Source organism: Ambystoma mexicanum, chromosome 2p (assembly GCF_040938575.1).
Source record: "Ambystoma mexicanum isolate Mex_15411 chromosome 2p, UKY_AmexF1_1, whole genome shotgun sequence".
Lineage (NCBI taxonomy): Eukaryota > Metazoa > Chordata > Amphibia > Caudata > Ambystomatidae > Ambystoma > Ambystoma mexicanum.
This window is the reverse complement of record NC_090923.1, coordinates 1,082,827,738-1,082,846,547: the sequence shown is the minus strand read 5'-3', so window position 1 is coordinate 1,082,846,547 and position 18,810 is coordinate 1,082,827,738.

The following is an 18,810-nucleotide window of genomic DNA, read 5'->3' as shown; positions in this document are numbered from 1 at the left end:
GTTTAATGATCATAGGATAATGGGGTGGCACCTGGTGTGGCCAATCAGATTCCAGGGGTAGCACGTGCACAGGCACCCAAGCCACTCCCTGGACCCAACACCGCAACAGAGCTGTCAGGATATCCAGACATGCACACATGCAGGCATGATTCATGAAATTCAAACGTCATGACTCAATACAATGAAGGGCCCATCCCCCTACTCATGCAGAACAATAAAGAATGTTCAGCAATGAATTTTCCCACTCCTGCTTCCTGTTATTTAATGCTACACCACATCATGCTGGATTAAAAGTGGCAGCACACACACAGCATCTACCCATTCTGCAATGCATTCCCTGTGTGGAGTAGGAACGCTATTTGGTAATCCATATACTTCTTCAGAGGAATCAGTATCCTGATCGCCCCAAGAGGCACTGACTGACTTCGCCTCTGGTTTTAGCACCTGCTAAACCTCAGGCTGAGTCCATCAGAAACATTTGTATTAGCAGCCATTTTTAGTTTTGACTTTACTGCCCCCCATAAGCCGAAACTGTTGCATTAGAGTGCAGCTTGGGAGAAAGGACACATGCGGAAGGACACACAGCTTGCAGGTGTTGTTATTTCCCCACCCATTGACTGCCCATGACCGTACTAATCCATAGGGCCATTCCCACCCACTTTCTGCCCCTCCTCGCCCAAAACACCTCCTCATGGGAACTCTTTGAGATGGCTTTCTCAAGCATTTCCCTCAAACGTTGTGCTTAAAGTGTCTGCCATTGTTTTTTCAAAGCATTCTTCTGAGAGTCAATAACTTAATTGGAGCTGCAAGCGTTCTACTGGTGTTATAACATTGTGTGGTATGCCTTCAGGCACTCAATGTATAAGCACTCTGCGTGTCCTTCACTGAATAGCCATTAAAAACAAGCATTGACAAAGCTACCTTTCTGGCTTGTGTTTAAGTATTACGCATTTGCCAGGTACTGCGATTATATCTCCAGGTACTCGCACCATCTTGCAGCTGCTACCATCGACAGTCAGTTATTACCACTAAGGCAGTGCCTGCCAATTGCATTTCCCATTACTACATAAAAGCCAAAACTGTTGGCTTTGCCAATGCTTGCTTGTTTTTCATGGCGGCCGCCATTACAGATCTCTGCCATATGTGCATGCGCATTTGGATTTTGGAGAGCGGACACCGGCATGGGAACCTGTTGTCCCCTGGATTCCTGTGCCTTTTTCTGCTCCATTAGGAAAAATCACGAAAATCCAGAGAGTCACAGTTTTTTCTGCCTCATCCTCTCCTTCAAATGAATGAGACTTAACTGTGTAAAGTACAGGGCACTGTTAGAAAAGAGGCTCAGGGCAGTCACTGTGCTGGAGGGCTTCACTATGCTGACCTCTCACTTGACATACATTTAGACTGTAACTACAACCCCCACTCCATAAAATGAAGTTGGAAGCTCCCACCAAGTGTTGCATACAATGGTAAAATGGCCAGAGCATAGAGCATGACCACACCTCTAGGTCACGCCCCAGACACCATTGGTGCACTGTTGCTTTACTTGATACAAGTACAGGCAGTCTAAAACTATCCTTTGAAGCTGAGGGAAAGAAAGATATGCATTTGGCTTTTTTGCATAGGCATTTGATAGGCATTTGCCAGGGTCTGCCATAATGGCACTACCTTGACATAAGCTGGAAACAGATGCTAAGTGTGCTCATTAATACCGTATGCCATGAATGCGGCTAGACCATTTGTTGCTAGAGAAAAGTCCCCACACGATGAAAAAGGTCTCAGTCAAATAGCAGCATGTACTGCAAGAGGAAAATTTCAAGGAAGTGGGCAAATTTAAGATAGCGATCAAGACAGACTTTTCCATACGAAGATACATATGTAAAGACAAAAAGAATGGGGAGTGGGTTAGGATGGGCAAACAAAAAATGTATGTATGTATGTATGTATCCATCCCAATGTTGAGAGAAGATACAAGCTGTTGACATAAAGAGAATGAATTGCTCAGATATGACTGAAGAATCAGGAGAGCCAGGATGCCAGGAAGAGCACAGCTGTTAGTGTATGGGCGTGTAGCACCGGAAATGGATGGGAAATGGATGGGAAAATGAACTAATATCATGCCCTGCACACTTATTGAAGAAAGACACAGTCCACAGAGTGCAAAAAGTGAACAACGAATGTCTGGAATCATGGGCCAAATATGCAAAACTACTAACTTGTGTTGACAACGAAGCAGGACCAGCTCATATACTGCAATTGAAGACTGCAACAACCTACTTCAAGAATGATGGCAAAGTCTATGTTGGAAGGAACAAAGGCTGTGGAGAAACAATTGAAGTGCGAGGAATGCATGGAGGAACTGCAGTTCTGTTGGATCGATATTGGGCCTGTGTATCTGGAGCCTACATTCAGTTGCCTAAAGATTACGGAGGAGTTTGTAAATGTACACGTCACAGCACCAGTGATTCCCCAAAGAGACCTCCATATCGAAGAGTTCTAAAAAGTGAATCAATATAACAGAAGGAAGGGATCATTTAATCTTTGCCGACTAAAAAGAGAGAATTATTTCTCATCAAAATCAATAAAGGCTTATGAAGACACACGCTATTCAGCAAGACCACCATGATAGTGACATCTATATTCATACCAGGACTTCAAGCTGCAGTAAACACCAAGTGTCTGCAGATCACCAGTTGGGTATTGCTACAGACGATAAATACAACAATAAAGGGATTCAGTCCAATAAAAGAAGAATTGAGAGCATTAGGCTGATGACTCTCCAGAACATATGTTCTGGATCTGATAACAGCAATGGAAGAAAGTTTTTGTGCCAAGGTCAGGGCCTTATTGCTGTACATTTATACCATCTGATGATGGAGAAAATGGAACCCTGACAGAGGAAATAACAAACCTGCAAACAAAAATGGAAGACAAAGCTGATGAGGCGGCAGGAGATGATTGGTTCTCATCCCTATTTTAACGGGTTCCATCTTGGTTTGCAAATGCTTTCAAACAACTTGTAACAATACTAGTGTTGGTGCTACTAGGATTCTGTCTCTTAAGGATCATCTTGTGACAATGCCAGTAAACAGCCAAGAAAGCTATTTGGATGAAGATAATGATGGATGTTAGCAGTGGCATTGGAGAGAAAATGCAGACTGAAGAAAGTACTCGAGAGAACATCAAGAAAAGTTCTCTTGCACCTCCAGGAACCAGGTTCTACTATCGCCAAGATCGGAAGAGATATGTGGGAAGATGGATACTCTGTTCACCTGCAAGAGATTGTTGCCACATGACCTGGAGTGTGGATGAGCACATAAAGAATGCCGGTCACCTGAGGGGTTGATGAAAATATGGGTACGAAAGAAGAGAAAATATGATGAGATGGTGGAAGAAGAAGAAGGAATTGCGGAAGAAGATGAAAAGAAGAGTATGGTCACATTTTCAACCAGAGGAGGGAATGTAGAAGAGCAGGTGGGGCCTCCCCTGCCATCCCCATCCCTTCAGCACCATCCTATAGGAGCATCAGATGGAGGACTACCATTGGGAATCCATGCTTGAGTTTGTGACATGTCTATTCCACATTGAATGTACGAAAGACGATATACACTCAGACAGCCATTCAGAAGATATCCTCACATTGAGTCAATGGAGGGAAGTTACCAAGAAGGATTTAAATTGCCTAAATGCAAGGAAACGGCTCTAAGAATGATGGATGAATGCCAAACAAAAATCTGATGACGACGATATGATGTCATAAAGAAGACATATATGCCTAAGTCGAAGTGATTTGAAAATACTTAAATACTTAAAACTGGCAATGTAATGAAAGCACTAAGAGGAACATGTACTAAAGGATGAAGTTATCATGAAAACAAAAAAGTTAAGTAACATGCTGACCAATAATTGTAAAAACGCTGTAACTCAAAATAGAAGAAGAAGCATATAGCTTGCTAAAAAGAGGTCTATATATAACGTTTAGGGTGGCCATTGGAAGAAAATGGATGATGGCTTGTGATGAACAATAAACCCAGCCACCTCAAAAAACAAGTCTAGGATCGCACCTTGAAGAATTGATGGAGAAGCTGTTTTCATATGCGGAATAAGGGAGTACATTAGCCTGAAGTCATGGAGGCTTTTTCGAGCGATTGGGCGCAATGCACATAAAGGGGCGAATGTATAGACCTTGTGTATAATACATTTTTCAACTAAGATTAGATTTCAACTAAGATTAGGAGGGCATTTGCTGATGCCAAGTATTGAACAAACCACAAAGACAAAAGCCTATGTGAGGTGGAGTGAGCAAGTCTCTAAAGGCAAGAGAGGGTAATGATACCCTGATTAATGACATTAAATAGCAGAAATTGAGAGACAGAAATGGAAAAAATCATGATCTCCTGACACGTGATGACTCAAAACAAAGGCTATTCATTAGAGCTTTGAGTTAAGATAGTGGTGTGCTCACACTCCCTCGAACGTCACAGAAGATTGAGCAGACTACGAGGTCAACTACAAATGATAGACCTTGGCCAAGGATAAAGTCGATTACATATGATGGACTAATTGGCAAACAAGGAATGAGTTGACGCAGCTTGAACACCTAGGTTTCACATTGTTCACGTGCTGCTAAACCAGACGAAAGTCCCAGGTTGGATAGGGTTGCCAACCAATCAAAATGGCCTGCCATCCGCTTTGATATTTTTTTATTTATTTATTAGTTTGAATTTTTATAATGCGTCACATGCCCATGGGCCTCAGGGTGCACATTTAAAATGTAACAAGACAAACACCAGAAAAAGAAGGAGGAGAGAAACAGCAATGGTTAAAGGCAATAAGAAAACAATCCCGGATTAGTCCGGATTATGGTTGAAGAGATGGGTCTTTATTGCTTTTTTTAAATTAGACAAATTGACAGCCAGGCGTGTTGAAGCAGGAAGAAGATACCATAGTAAAGGAGCCTGGACGTCAAAGGAGGTCCCTCCAAAGCAAGCCAGATTGTATCTAGGCTGAATCGAAGTAGGTGCGGTAGATAAATGAAGATTCCTTGTGTTGAGATGGGGCTTCACACGATCGAAGAGGTAAGCAGGGCAGGTTTTAGAATGGCATTTGATGGCCAGGGTCAAGGTCTTATGTCTAATCCTATATTTGATTGGTATCCAATGCAGGGCTCTCCTGGCATCAGATGCATGCGCACGCCGAGACAATCCTTCAGTTGCTCGAACAGCGTTGTTCTGGGTTACCTGAAGGGTTGAATGTTAAGAACCATGTTGCCTGCCAGCAAGCTGTTGCAGTAATCCAGTCTTGAATTGACAAGTGCAGTAGCAAGCAGAGATAGGAAGGGGGAATGTAGTTTAATGATGAGACCACATGTGGATCGAATATAAGAAACATGTGATCTCATGGAAAGTTCTTCGTCAAGAACCACCCCCAAGGTCTTGACTTTTTTGGAGACAGTGATGACATTGCCCGCAATATGGAAGTAGGAATACTCAGGAGCTGATTTACTCAGACATGCTTTAGAGGCGACAATCAGGAGTTTTCTTGCAATTGCGAGCTAATGAGTTACATGCCATCCATACCTGGATGGCATTGTAGATGTTGTTCATAGCAGAGAGGTCTTGCTCATAATTATCACTAAGCTCGAGAATGACCTGTGTGTGTCATCGGTATAGTTTGTATACCGGACACCCAGGGTGTCTAACAGGTCGAACAAAGGCCGAATATTAATGTTGAAGAAGATGGGGGGCAAGCAGGAGCCCTGGGGACACTGCAAGATTGAATAACCGGCACAGGGTTATCCTCACCAACTGATACCTGGCCAACCGGCGTACCAAGAAGGAGGATATCCAACTGGAGGCTAGAGTGGAACAATGGGCGACCTCCCCACGTCTTGTGACTAGTAAGGAGTGGTCCACCAGATCGAAGTCCGCAGGGAGGTCCAGAGCCATCAGCAGGGCTGGATGACCTCTGTCCTCAATGACGGTTAGGGTGGATTTGAGGTCCAGCATTGTGGTTTCAGTTTCATGCTGTGCTCAGTAACCAGATTGATGAAGGCCAAGGATCTTATATTCTTCAATGTGTTTCTGGAGTTGAAGATAGGTTATTTTGTCAAGGATTTTTAAGATAAATGGCACATTGGTAATGGGCCTCTTAGTAATCAGCTGCCATATTCTCTGCTGTAATCAGCATGTGACGTACATAGAAGTAGCTCAAGGCGTGTCTTACAGATAAGGAGCAACCAATGAGATATTAACACTTATGTTATTCTATAAGTAGATATGTTCCCCTAATCCAATCCCTCCCGGCATTAGGTTTCTGTGAAATGCCATGTAGGATGACGTTATGAATGACGTGCATAAAACTATATAAACTCTGTGCAAACAAACTTTGGTGTGAAAAATCAAGCATCCACTTTGATAGCAGTATTTCTCCCTACTTTCTTTCCTTGAGATTAAAGCAGTATTTTACCATCTTCCTTTGGTCTGTCCGATTATTTGGTCTGTGATAATTATTGGTAATACCATCTAGCACAAAAAAATATGCTTCAAGGTGCTAGAGCACATTACAAGCTAAAACTATTGGCTTTTCCAGTGTTTATTTTTAACTGTTCTTCGTTGCAACGAACAGAGGCGAGGACAAACATATTGTTTGGCTGAATGCATAGTTGGTTACACCATTTCTATTACACAAGATGCCTACTTCCAGTGCAATTAAGACATTTACTCCCAGAAGGCTGCTCGGAAATAAAATAGTCTGAGGAAGAGTCTCCTTTTTGTAGGCCAATGGCACCGAATAATATTTTGATATTATGACTCTGAAGAACAGTGTGGTTGCTTAAGACACCCCGGTGTGGAGATAGGAGAGGGATTTTTGACTGTAGTATCCATAAGAGGGGAAAGAAGTTAAAACCTTTGAGATCTCACACATCTCGCTAAGTTATGTGTGGTTATGATTTGACATAGTACATTACAATTGAAATACTTAGTGAAACTCGAGTGGTGGGCCTGTGCACCCACTGTGTACGGATGAATACAACATATAGATGCTTTTTTTTTATCAAGTTGAAAATGCAAAATGAAGTATACAGTTCAGAGTTTAATGTTACTGCATGATACACCTATTTCAAAGAGATTCCAGGTGGGTGTGGTTTGGGTAGGGAAGCTAGTGGGGGTGAATGACCATAGGGATTAGCATGGCCAAGGCAGTCAATGGGTGAGCAAATAACCAAATACCCACACGCTGTGTGTCCTTCCTCATTACCATTACCAAGCATCCCTTGCGTATACAATCATATTCCCTCTAGCACACTCCCATTGTAGCTTCCTAATGTGCATTCCCGTTATATTCCTGCTTTTCCCCACTCCAGCGTTTTGCTCTGTTCTCCTATCTTCTTCCCCCACAGACTACTGCCTGCTTAACCTGCAAGGGAAGACAATAAGTCATTTTCTCAGACAGGCCACTTCAGTGAGGATTGGCATGGCATAAAAGCTTTATGACATAGCTGAACACCACACCTCCTTCTTATTTGTACTTCAATGCAATAGTTTTAGCTTACAGGTGGTGCTCAGTAGCTAACATTACAAATGAGGGCTGCGCTGGGCTGCTAACGAGAAAATGGGAATTTGAAAGTCATTAGTGTTCATGTGTGAATGTGCAATGGAGATATTCTGGGGTCAGTGACATCAAGCAAAACACGGGATGATGGGGACGTTCGGGGGCAAGGAGAGTGACATGTGGCAAATGTGGGGCAATGAGTGTGACAGGCAAATCATGGAGCAATCAGCAGTGTTGGGTGCAATGAGTGACGACAGGTATTACAGTGGACAACAAGGCTAACACGAGGCAGACCAGGGGTAATGAGGCCGTTTCTGGAGGCAACGAGTGACATGAGGCAAACCGAAGGGCAATGAGAGTGAGCTTGGGGAAAATGAGCTGGCTATGTGCCCATTCTGTGAGGGGTTAGGTGGGGGTTATGCAGGGCAGCAAAGTCTTACCTGTCAGGGAGGGAAGATGGTGGCCTCCCTCCATGGAGGCGTCTCAGAATGTGTGCAATGCCTGAGATATGGCCCGCCGTCTGAGCTTCCTCATTGGCTGGCAGGCCCCAAGATCGCCCCACCCGGGTGCTGATAAAAAATAATAACTTTCTTGGAGGAGAACACTCTTAAACTGTCCAAATGGGGTTAGGCTTGCTCATGCACATTTGGGGAAACATGTGTTCTAATACTTTTAATTGGCATTTGCAAAATTACACCAACACTCCTCCCCCTATTACTTCCCTCCCCCTCCCTCCACTATTAATTAATTTATTTATTAACGTAACCAGTCTCGTATCCTTTCCCCTCTGCCCCATTCCTTTTCTTTTTCTTCTTTTTTTTTACCCCAGCCTCAACAATTGCAGTCTCCTGGGGTTCCAGGCAGCTCTTCAGTCTCTTTGCAAAAATTGCCCAGTCCCTCAGGAATTGTTGGTGTTCCGCCTGGATCGTATATGTCACCCATTCTAGGGCCACAAAATTCAAAATTTTGCCTCACCCATTCATGTTCCATTGGAGCTTCCTTTTGCTTCCACCTGCGCGCTACTAGCAACATAACAGTCACCAGCAGGATTGCATATGCTTTCTTTGCACTCTCGAGGGTATATTCTCCCATACTGCGCCCATCCCCAATAATACCTCCCCCACCGCCCCCTCTTGTAGAATAAAGATCATTTTTATTGCTGCAGTGACCGTCTCCCAAAACGGGGCTAGCAGCAGGCATTCCCAACATATCTGTTTCCAGGATCCCACCGCCCATATTCCCTGCAGCACAGTTCTGATGTTTGTGGGTAAAATCTATGCAGTTTCTCAGGTGTGAAAGGGCACTCGATCAGGACCGTGAGCCACAGTTCCTGAACTTGGATGGCCCTTGTTAGTTTGGGGATGTCTGTCCAAAGTTTTGCCCACTGTTCCGCCTCCAATTGGTGGCCCACTGCTGTTTCCCATCGGTTCATATACCCCCATTTTGGGACCCACTACCCCTCCAATGCAATTTTGTACGATGGTACCAGCAAGTGTGTGCTCCCTGTATCTGGTGTGATATAATTTTCAAGGGGGGTGAGTTTCCTTGTGGCTGACAATTTAAGCAAAGGGCTCGGGAGCCAATGTCTCAGAATCTCTCCTCCTCCCTCAAGTTGAAATCGTGTTTACACTGCTCATACGAATTGATTTCCCCATTTTCAAACATATCCCTTAGTTTATGAAATCCCACCTTTTCCCATTTAGCGAATGCCCCCATTTCCTGCCCTGGCATAAACGGAGGGTTCCTGAATAGGGTCATTAGCGGGGAGGGGAGGAGAACCAGAATTGTCCACTGCAGAGTTCATCCCACGAATCCCCCACCAATGCCGTCAACTGGCTTAGATACATATTTTTGTGTCAATCTTTTTTTTAGTAGCCAAAGCACTTCCTCCAATGGCCTTCCTACTACTACTCTATCCATCCGCCACCAGATTTTTGTGCAGTTGTCCATAATCCACTCCCGCACCACTCTACTCTGTGCCACCAAGTTGTAAAGACCAAAGTTTCAAACTCCCATCCCACGCTGGCTTCTCGGGGTCCATAAGAAGATTAATTACAGCCCTGGGTTTCTTGTGATTCCAAATGAAGGCTCCCACCAGTTTTGCAGCCTCCATAGAAATCTCTGCAGGATTGCCACCGGAAGGGCCATGCAATCGTATGAAATCTTGGGTAGAATCACCATTTTGAGAACGTTGATCCTCCCAAACCATGAGATGGAAAGTGGACCACAATCCGCCAATAGTTTTTTCAACGTCTCTAGTAGCGGTATATAACGTTCACCTGATATAGGGAGTCTAGCGAGCTTGTAATTTGAACCCCCAGGTATTGTACCTGTTTTTTGGCCCACCTATACCACACAGGGCCACCCAGCCTCTGGGCCCTAGGGGTGGAGTCCAATAGGCTTAGTAGTTCTGATTTGTGCACCTTCATTTTTAACCCTCCTACTGCTCCGAAGAGCCCCAATTCCCTTATAACCACCAGGAGCGTCCCAACCAGATCGGTGATCAGGAAGAGCAAGTTATCTGCAAAGGTCATAACTCTGTACTCTTCTCCACCAAAAGTGATTCCTCTTATGTCCCCGCTCGTCCTGATTTTCACCAATAGCGGCTCCAAAACCCTGTATAGCTTCCTCCCTGCGTTATCTGCCATCCTTTCCATTATTTGTTTAAGTTTCTCTTCCGATTCCACCTACAGCTGACCCTGTTGTTTATCCCTCTGGCACTTTTTGGCTTTCGGTTCCCCCCTCACTGTGGCCTTAAAGGCATCCCATATGACATGCTCTTTGGCCCCTTCTGTGGAATTGAAATGGAAGAAGTCCTCTATGTTGTCCATTAGCTCATCACATATAACGTTATCTCTCAGCAACTGGCTGGGGAATTGCCATTTCCACAATCCAGGACTACCATTATAGGTGAGTGGTTGGATACCACTATTGCCCCCAATTCCACCCCTGACACGTGTCCCAGAATCACGCTAGAGACCCAGGCGTAGTCTATACGTGAAAACATTCTATGGACGTATGATTAGAATGTGTGTCCCTTGTCCTCTCCTTTCAGTTCTCTCCAGCTGTCCACCAACCCTTACTGGTTCATGCGCTCCCCCAGCTCACGAGAAGGGGCCGCTTGGCTATAGAAAATCCTCACACTCCTATCAGCCCGTGGTTCCCATGCCAGGTTGAAGTATCCCACCAATATTAGATGGCCCTTAGAACATTTCTCTAGTTTACCCAGTGCTCCCTGTACCAACCCCTCCTGCCCCGTATTAGGTGCATAAAGTGTAGAAATGGTATATCTGCTCCTTCCCCAGTGGAAAGTAACCACTAGATATCTGCCTATTCCATTGTTCTCCGTGGCTTCTATACTGATACCCGGTAGGGCCTTTATTGCAATTGAGACCCCTCCCATCTTTCCCAGGGCATGGGACTGGAATAAATGCTCATATCCTTTGAGGTTTAATTTGTGTGTATCTCCTTTTTGAATAAGAGTTTCTTGTAGGCCGCAATCTCAGGTTTCAGCCTCCCCAAAAACTGCTCCACCTTTCTTCCCTTTGACTGGGGAATTAAGCCCTCTAACATTGAGGGTGTGATACAAAGTTCCACCACCCTCCCCATATTGGATCTGGATGCAAATTGTGTTCATGGTCGGGTTTCCCCTGTTGGGGCCTCCCCCGTCCTCCCTCCCCTCCCTGTGTACACCCTCTAATTTTCTCCTCCTCTCCAATCCCCACCCACTATACACCCCCCACCCCCACTTCTGGACGGGCTCAACCAGCCTCCAGCCCCCCTGCTTCGGATCTTGGGAGTTGAGCCCATTTAGAATCCCAGAGCTATTTTGTGTGTGTCTCCCACAACCCATCGATTAACCAAGATGATGACGGCCCCCCAAACCCCACACCTCTATGTCTTTCCCTCTCCCCAAGCAGTCAACATCTAATCTTTTTGCCTCCGCTTTGTTTTCTCAGCAGTGTGGTGGGTGTCCCTCGGTTTGGAGTTATTCTCTGGAGTCCCCTCCATGTTGGGGGGCCTGGCCGGACTGCTCGGGCCCTTTTCTTAGAGCCCCATGGTGGGACCTTTGACCATTCCCACCATTTTCGCTTTGCTGTTTCCCTTGGTGGTCTCCTTTCTTGTCGGGTGAGTTCTTCTTCTTCTATTCTCAAGATCTGCATGCCCTCCTCACAGGTCGTTATCCTGTGTTGTCTTCCCTTCCACTTGAATGGGAGCCGAAATGGAAAGGTCCATCGATAGCGTACCTCTGACCAGGCCAATGCCTGCACAACCGGACCCATCATTCGTTGTTTGGTCAAGGTGGACTGTGCCAAGTCTTGGAATAGTTTTACCTCCAAACCATTGTAGCTGATCTTTCAAGCTCTTCTGGCAGCCACTAGTATCTGTTATTTCTGATCAAATCGATGTAGGGCTAACACCACATCTCTGGGCTTGGCCCCTTGCTCTCCTCTTCTAGCGGAAAGCAAGGGGCTCTGTGGATGCGGTCCAAACGTATCTCAGCCCCATTCTCTAACTCTATCAGGTCCACAAACACTGGTTGCGCAGCCTCCTGCATGTCCTTGTCGGCCACCGTTTCTGCCAGGCCCTTTATTCTGATGTTTGCCCTTTGTGACCAATTCTTGATATCTTCGCTTTGGATTTCCACATTTTGGGTGACCGTTGCCAGTCGTTCCATCAGCTCATCTATCTTGAGGTTGTTTTCTGAAATTTCTTGTAGCACGTTTTCTGTTGCGTCCGTCCATTCGTCCAACTTTGATATGTACCCCTTCACCTCTTGCAATGACTGCAAGGGATCTGCGCGAATCAGGCTTAGTTGTGATTGGATTTTCTCTGAGATCTTTCCCCAAAAGTCCTGAAAGTATTGGCGGAGTATGTCCTGGGTGACCACTTGTTATTTCTCTGGTGCCCCAGCTGCACCTTGCTTTCTCTCCATGGTCTGATCTTGCTCAGTGTCTGCAGCCTTCTCTCCCTCCCTCCGCCACAGCCTTTGTAGATTGCCCTCCTGGGTCTTCTTAGTGGATTTAAGGGTTGTGTAATGGTCTTTCCCCTTGTTTTGGACATTGCTGTGGGTGATATATGTATGTGGGATGGTATCCACGTCCCCCCTCTTACCTGCCCCTCTGTTGCTTCAGATCCTTTCCTTGGGGTCTTGCAGGTCTGCTTGCCCCTTCTCTTCCCTTTTCTGTTCACATAGAGGGCCCAGGAGCACACCACCACTATCCAGGAAGGCCTGACAGAGGAACCAAGGCAGTCCTCCCACTGTTATTAGCTGGTTCTTCTCAACTTCAATCCGGGTGCTCGTGGACCTCACGTTTTTCAGAGTCTGTTGCCGGCCTCCTCCTCTCAGCTCCTCTCACCTCCAAACCATGGGGATCTTCAGGTCTTCAGGACTACTGCTGTCTTGCTGGTTAGTGGGCCCAAGAAGGAAGTCCAGGGCAACGCTGCCCCCTACTCGTTCCCTCAGAAGCTCACTGTTATTTATTGTTATATATTGGGCCAGTCAGACCTCTGCAGACTGGGCTCCTCGAGGGTGTCTCAGGGGGAGCTTTTTGGCTGAGTTGGTCGAGGATGCTTGTGGGTGTCTCTTTGGCGTCTATTCCAGCCCTTTTTGCTCTTTGTGTTACTTTCACTGCCTGCTGTCGGTGGTCACTTGCCTTCTTCTTCCTCTCTGGTCCAGCACTGTTATGGCAGCCTTACAACACCGGCCCGGTCTATAGACCCAGGGGGAGGTGGATCCTCAGCGGCGCTGCCTCCTGCAATTGAGAGCGCTGCTCTTCAGGCCCCTCCGATTTCATGCAAGTCGGTCACCTGCTACAGTGCCCCGTCTCTTAATCCTTTATCTGAGCACGGGGGGAGGGGCGATCCCAGCCACTTCCCCTCAGCTCTCCAGGCCCCCACCTCTCTTTCCGGCTCCTCTGTGCACCTCCATTCCCGGCTGTACGAACTCTAGCCTGCCTCTGGACTGTCTCGGTTCGTCACGGTGCCTGGGCCGCTCACCCTCCGTTCCTTGCTCCTTCTGCCTGTCTCCTGGGCTTAGATTCTTCCCTGCTCCATGGTTTCTCACCTGGGAGAGGGATGTACTCACATCTGTCACAGTGTTTTCTTTATTTGGTGCTGGGTGGGCACGAGAGCCCGATCAGTACTCAGCTCTGCACCCGGAGGCCATCTTGGAAGTCCTGGGGAAACATTTAAACATTTATGGTACAGTACTTTAAACATTCACAAACTGCCTCTAGTCTTAAGGTCCAACTTAACAAGAGCACAGAGAGGCTGCCATTAAGGGGATGTTTATGTGTTTTTCCAAACTCTGGAAAACGATCATGTTAGTTTAATATGTAATATGTTTGTCGACCCCATCTCTAAAGCTGAATACAGCCATGTGCAGAAGGGCCACCACAGTGCCCCTGCTACGGTGATATACTGTTGTTCTTGCAAAATATGACAAAATAACAGCATACTTAAAGCAGCAGCAAGTTCTTTGTTGGTTTGTATTATTATTATTTTCTTTGTGTACAAAAGAGTAAAAAGGTTTATCAAATAAAAATGGATACTTGAGAACCTTTACATGGAACGGGATAAAAATAAATAAATAAATAAAATAGAACTATAGATCAAACTTCACTTTAAAGTGATCAAAGTACATTCAAATTCATAGCCATGGCAAGGGCTTCCATTTAGATAATGAGAAGAAAGTGGCTCAAGATTCCCCCTTCAAGTAATCTTTATGTTGTCCCCAAATTGTTTGGAGAAGTTTCATATGGCCATGTACTTTTAGAAGAGTATAATCTCTAAAACAAGTTACAACGTTGTTAGACCACTATTAAGGTGGCTTTCCATCTTTCCATGTATGTCGGACCACCAGATGGCTATCGATCTCAGTAGAAATGCCAAATATTGTGTATTGACTGCTCCTCCTTCTGAAAGTCAGCGGAAGGCTTCCATATATAGATTGAACACAGGTGTTTTTTTAAGGAGAGATAAACGTAGTGTATACAATCAGCCTGTTTGGCCAACTCTCAGGCAATGCCATAGTTCTTTAGGTTACCATGGACTCATCCTCTGCAGATAGTTTACGCTGCTGAAGTTGATTTATTGTAGCAATTGATGCTTTTGCCAGCGTCCATTCACCAGTGCTTTGCTCCTGCGTAAGAGTGCTTAGATCTTGGTCCCACGACAGGGGCTTTACTCCCCAGCTGCTTCTCTACAACCAGCACCGTTGGGGTTCTCACACTCTATCCTCTACCAGGCTGGAGGCCCCAAGTGCAAAAAATGTTCTTTGCACTCAACCGGTGCAGCACTACTCCTTGAAGGCTCCTCCCAGCGATGTAGGGGTTCTAGATGGACCCTCTTGGATTCATTTCCAGCCCTGCATATTAGATCTACGGGGCACACCTGTTCCATGCTGATTGTACATGGCTCCAGCAGAGTGAACCACTACTGACTCAAGCTCAAGGGAGACACAATCCTTTGGCCCAGAAGAAGGCACCAAAACCTGGAAGCCGAAACGTCCTAGGGCCCAGCCTCACTCCTGCTGGCCCCATTTTCACCTCTGGGAATTTTTATGTTCCCGACATAGACCAAGGGTTGGTCACCAATAGATCACAAACAAATGTATAAATATATGGAGCATGCCCCAACTTTGCAAGGACAAGCACTCTCCTCCTACATTTGTCTGTGCACCACTAATTAGTACCCACCAGACTTACTTATGTTTTATTGCAGTCTGCTTTTGCGTTCCACTTTTCTAAATTGTTGAAAAATTTATTAATTCCTATGTTGTTTTCCTTTTTTTTACACTCTTTATTTTACAACTTTTGTGCATGATATAGTACAAATGTATGTGAACAATCTGTCACTACAAATTATGTTTTCAAAATGTCTTTATTGCAGAATACATTTGAGACACATGCTCTAATGCTTTCTGTATGTTCATAAAGGTGTCAGGATGCTCTACATTGATTGTTGTTGGCCCGATACCAGTAGCTTTATGTAATAAATTTGCACTTAAAAAAGCCCTTTTTTATTGTTAATACTGTGTATACATGCACGAATTAATGTGCCTGTAGCCTCTACCCCACAGGGTCTCTTAGTCGTTGTCACAAGTATGGACTATCGGTGATTCTTGTAACACCACAACCACATCATTCTAAATAATAACATACAAAATCAATAGTATGTTTCAACTTTTGTTTGGCGGCTTGTGTGATAGTTCTTTAGGTCACCATGGACTCATCCTCTGCAGATAGTTTACGCTGCTGAAGTGGATTTATTGTAGCAATTGATGCTTTTGCGCACAATTTCACGTTAACCTGCATACACAACACTGTCGCCTCAAGGCAGAGGATAGGCCATTTCTTGATTTCAAGTTCCAATTTATTACCTATTATTCTGCAGAATTGTCCACATATTTAGGACTCGCCCCTCCACACTGCAAATGGTTCTTTTTTCTAAAATCAGGGCCATGATCATATTTCACCCCCCACCCCCCACATAATCCTGATTGCGCATAAATAAATCCCAGATCGGAAGTATTTATAGAGGGGGATATTCCCTAAGTTGATATTTGTTGCTTGAAATACTCCATAGACCAAAACATGACATCCTTGGCAGTGCATGTTATTCCAAGATCTTCCCATGAAAGACTGAGACAATCAGAGGTAGTGCATCCCTGAACCATAACTACGCATATGCAGGCAATGCAGGAATACCAAAAACCTGCCACGTTCGCCTCACACCTTCACGAGCGCTAAGGGACCTTTAAGTCACACCTCCTTGAACAATTTTGCGTCCTCAAATTTGGTATCGCCTCTAACTTGTGGAATTCCTGGGAGAATTCTGGTAAGCAGACGGGGTTCTTCCATCATACCAAACAGTCCCTTCATACGATTAATGTGGGCAGCCCAATTGAACATCGCAATATCAGGAAGAGAGAAACCACCATCAATCCCCTCTCTACGAAATGACACAATAATAGAAGACGGCCTAAAGCAACAGCTCCTTCCTTTTTTATGGAATACATGTGGTCTTCCTCGCGAAATTGCAACCGAAACTGAAAAGGGACAGCAGACCCTGCGCGCCATTTCCTCTCTGTATTCTATTCGTTCCAGACTTTTCAAGGCGCCTCATCTAACTGCAACACGCTGGACAGTAAATCAAGATAACTTAGAAAACATCATCATTGAGAATTCCAAATAATCCTATACAGTTTACCCCAGGGAAGAGCACAGTGCAAGGCATCGCTGTATCAAGATCTATGTTTGCAATCTGCAAGTTAGGTCGCTTACTTTCAGAGCACAGTCGCTACATGGGCTATCTGATGTGTTTTAAGCAAGTGGTTTATATAAATATTAACATTATTAATTGAGGTTCACTTTTACAAGGCAAGTCACACACAACTAAAAGAGATGTGCAAGAATTTACAACACAGCACAATGTCTTTAAAACTGATTTGTCGGCCTCTTTTACCTCATAAAAGAAAGTCATGTGGGAAAATGTGTAGAGACTGAAGTGTGGCTTCAATGTGATATGCAATGTTCATTCAATAATACAAATCACATTAGCATCCGTGCGGGGGGAGATAGCCAAGCAGGTGGCTAGGAACTGGGGCTTGCACCGCCAGTGTAAGCCTGCGCTCGAAGTCGCCTGACGGCCGGCTCACCCTGCTGCCATCTTCTTCCCTCCACCCACTGCCATCTTTTTCCCTCCACCTTCCCTCCACCCCGTCTTCTATTTTTTATTTTTAATCCTCCAATTTACCTTATTGTGGAATGCGGTGGCGCTCACCGCCGCAGCTGCACCTTCCACTCTGTGCAGAACGGCTGCCATGGAAAGGGAAGAGGGGCTCTGTACAGAGCCCCGCGTTCCCTTTCCATTGCGGCCATGTTGTTAATGGATTTTCCTTCGTACAACGGCACCCTGCGCATCCTTTTGTTTTTTGCATCTCGGGTTGCCCCTTTGGTAACCCAGGCTGCTAATAGGACCATCTCCAAAGTTTCAGCCTTTGTCGCTTGATACCAAGAAGGCCTGCAGGAATGTATTTGTTAGAACCTATAAAAGTCAGAGTGTTGTGTGATTCGACCAGGTCGAACTTCAGACAAATATTTTAAGAGGTTCCATCGAGTTCAACCTCAAACCTATTAAGACGCATGCATGGTTGGAGCTCGTTTTCAGTTTTAGCCAGCTTTCAGAAAGACAGGATATTGTTGCTTGAGACAGTTTCAGAAAATGTAGGGAAGTGTTCATGAATTGGAGTGGAGGTAGAATAGTTGAGTATGAAGAAGGGAGGAGGTGGCAGTGAGTGGCTGACGAGTTAGGTTTAGGGTTTTGTTCACACTGTGTGATGCATCTAGTCATTTGATGTGGGTGAACAATGCAAGTGCACCTGGTAAGTCTAGAAATAGGGAATCCCATAGAATAGGAGTAAGAGCAGCTTGTGTGTTATTGACAGCCTCATGCATGTGACTTTTGATTTTCAGTGACACCTACGTCTGGAGACAACGCAGTGATTGTGGAGGCAGGAGTAGACACCAGGCATTTTGTGACTTAAATTAACAGTAAGAGATTTTTGAGGGAGATCATATCAGAGATTCAGGGAGGTGAAAGATACACCAGTCCAGGTTTCTCTCTTGTAGTGAGCAAGCGAGAGATGGTCAGGAGGAACAGCAGGACTACGGAACACCAAGAGCAGCTTAGGTCAGTCTCATGCTCACATGACTTTGGAGAAATCAGCAGAAATTCAGTGAAACAGGAGATGCTGTTCAGTGATTGAACACCACATTTGGACATCATTTCTGGTGCACCCAAATGCGTCATAGGCAGGAGGATATGTGATGCTCAGGGATCTTGCACATCTGCAGCATCACTTCCCAGATCTTCAAGTGGTCAGTTGAATGTATAATCCAACTCACGTTCCGCACCCCTGCCACAGGATACTCTAGAGTACATGCTCCAGAACAAGCACAGGCACAGTTTTTGCACCAGGATGATGAACACCCAGGATGCACTTTAACTTCTTAAAGAAAGGGGAGCTGTGCAGATCATACCTCCAGAAGATCAGAGAAGAATAGCTCAGTGTAGTTGAACAGCTGGATGAGTTTGCTAGATCTCTATCTCCACTGCCCCTGTCCAACTGATAAGTCAGACAAAAAGGACGGTAATGGCACTAACATGGATAATGATCAAGATGAGGATGGTGGTCCATCAGAGCACAGGCAGGAGTGGGCGTTGCTTCTGGAAAGCATTGATACTGAGGAGGAG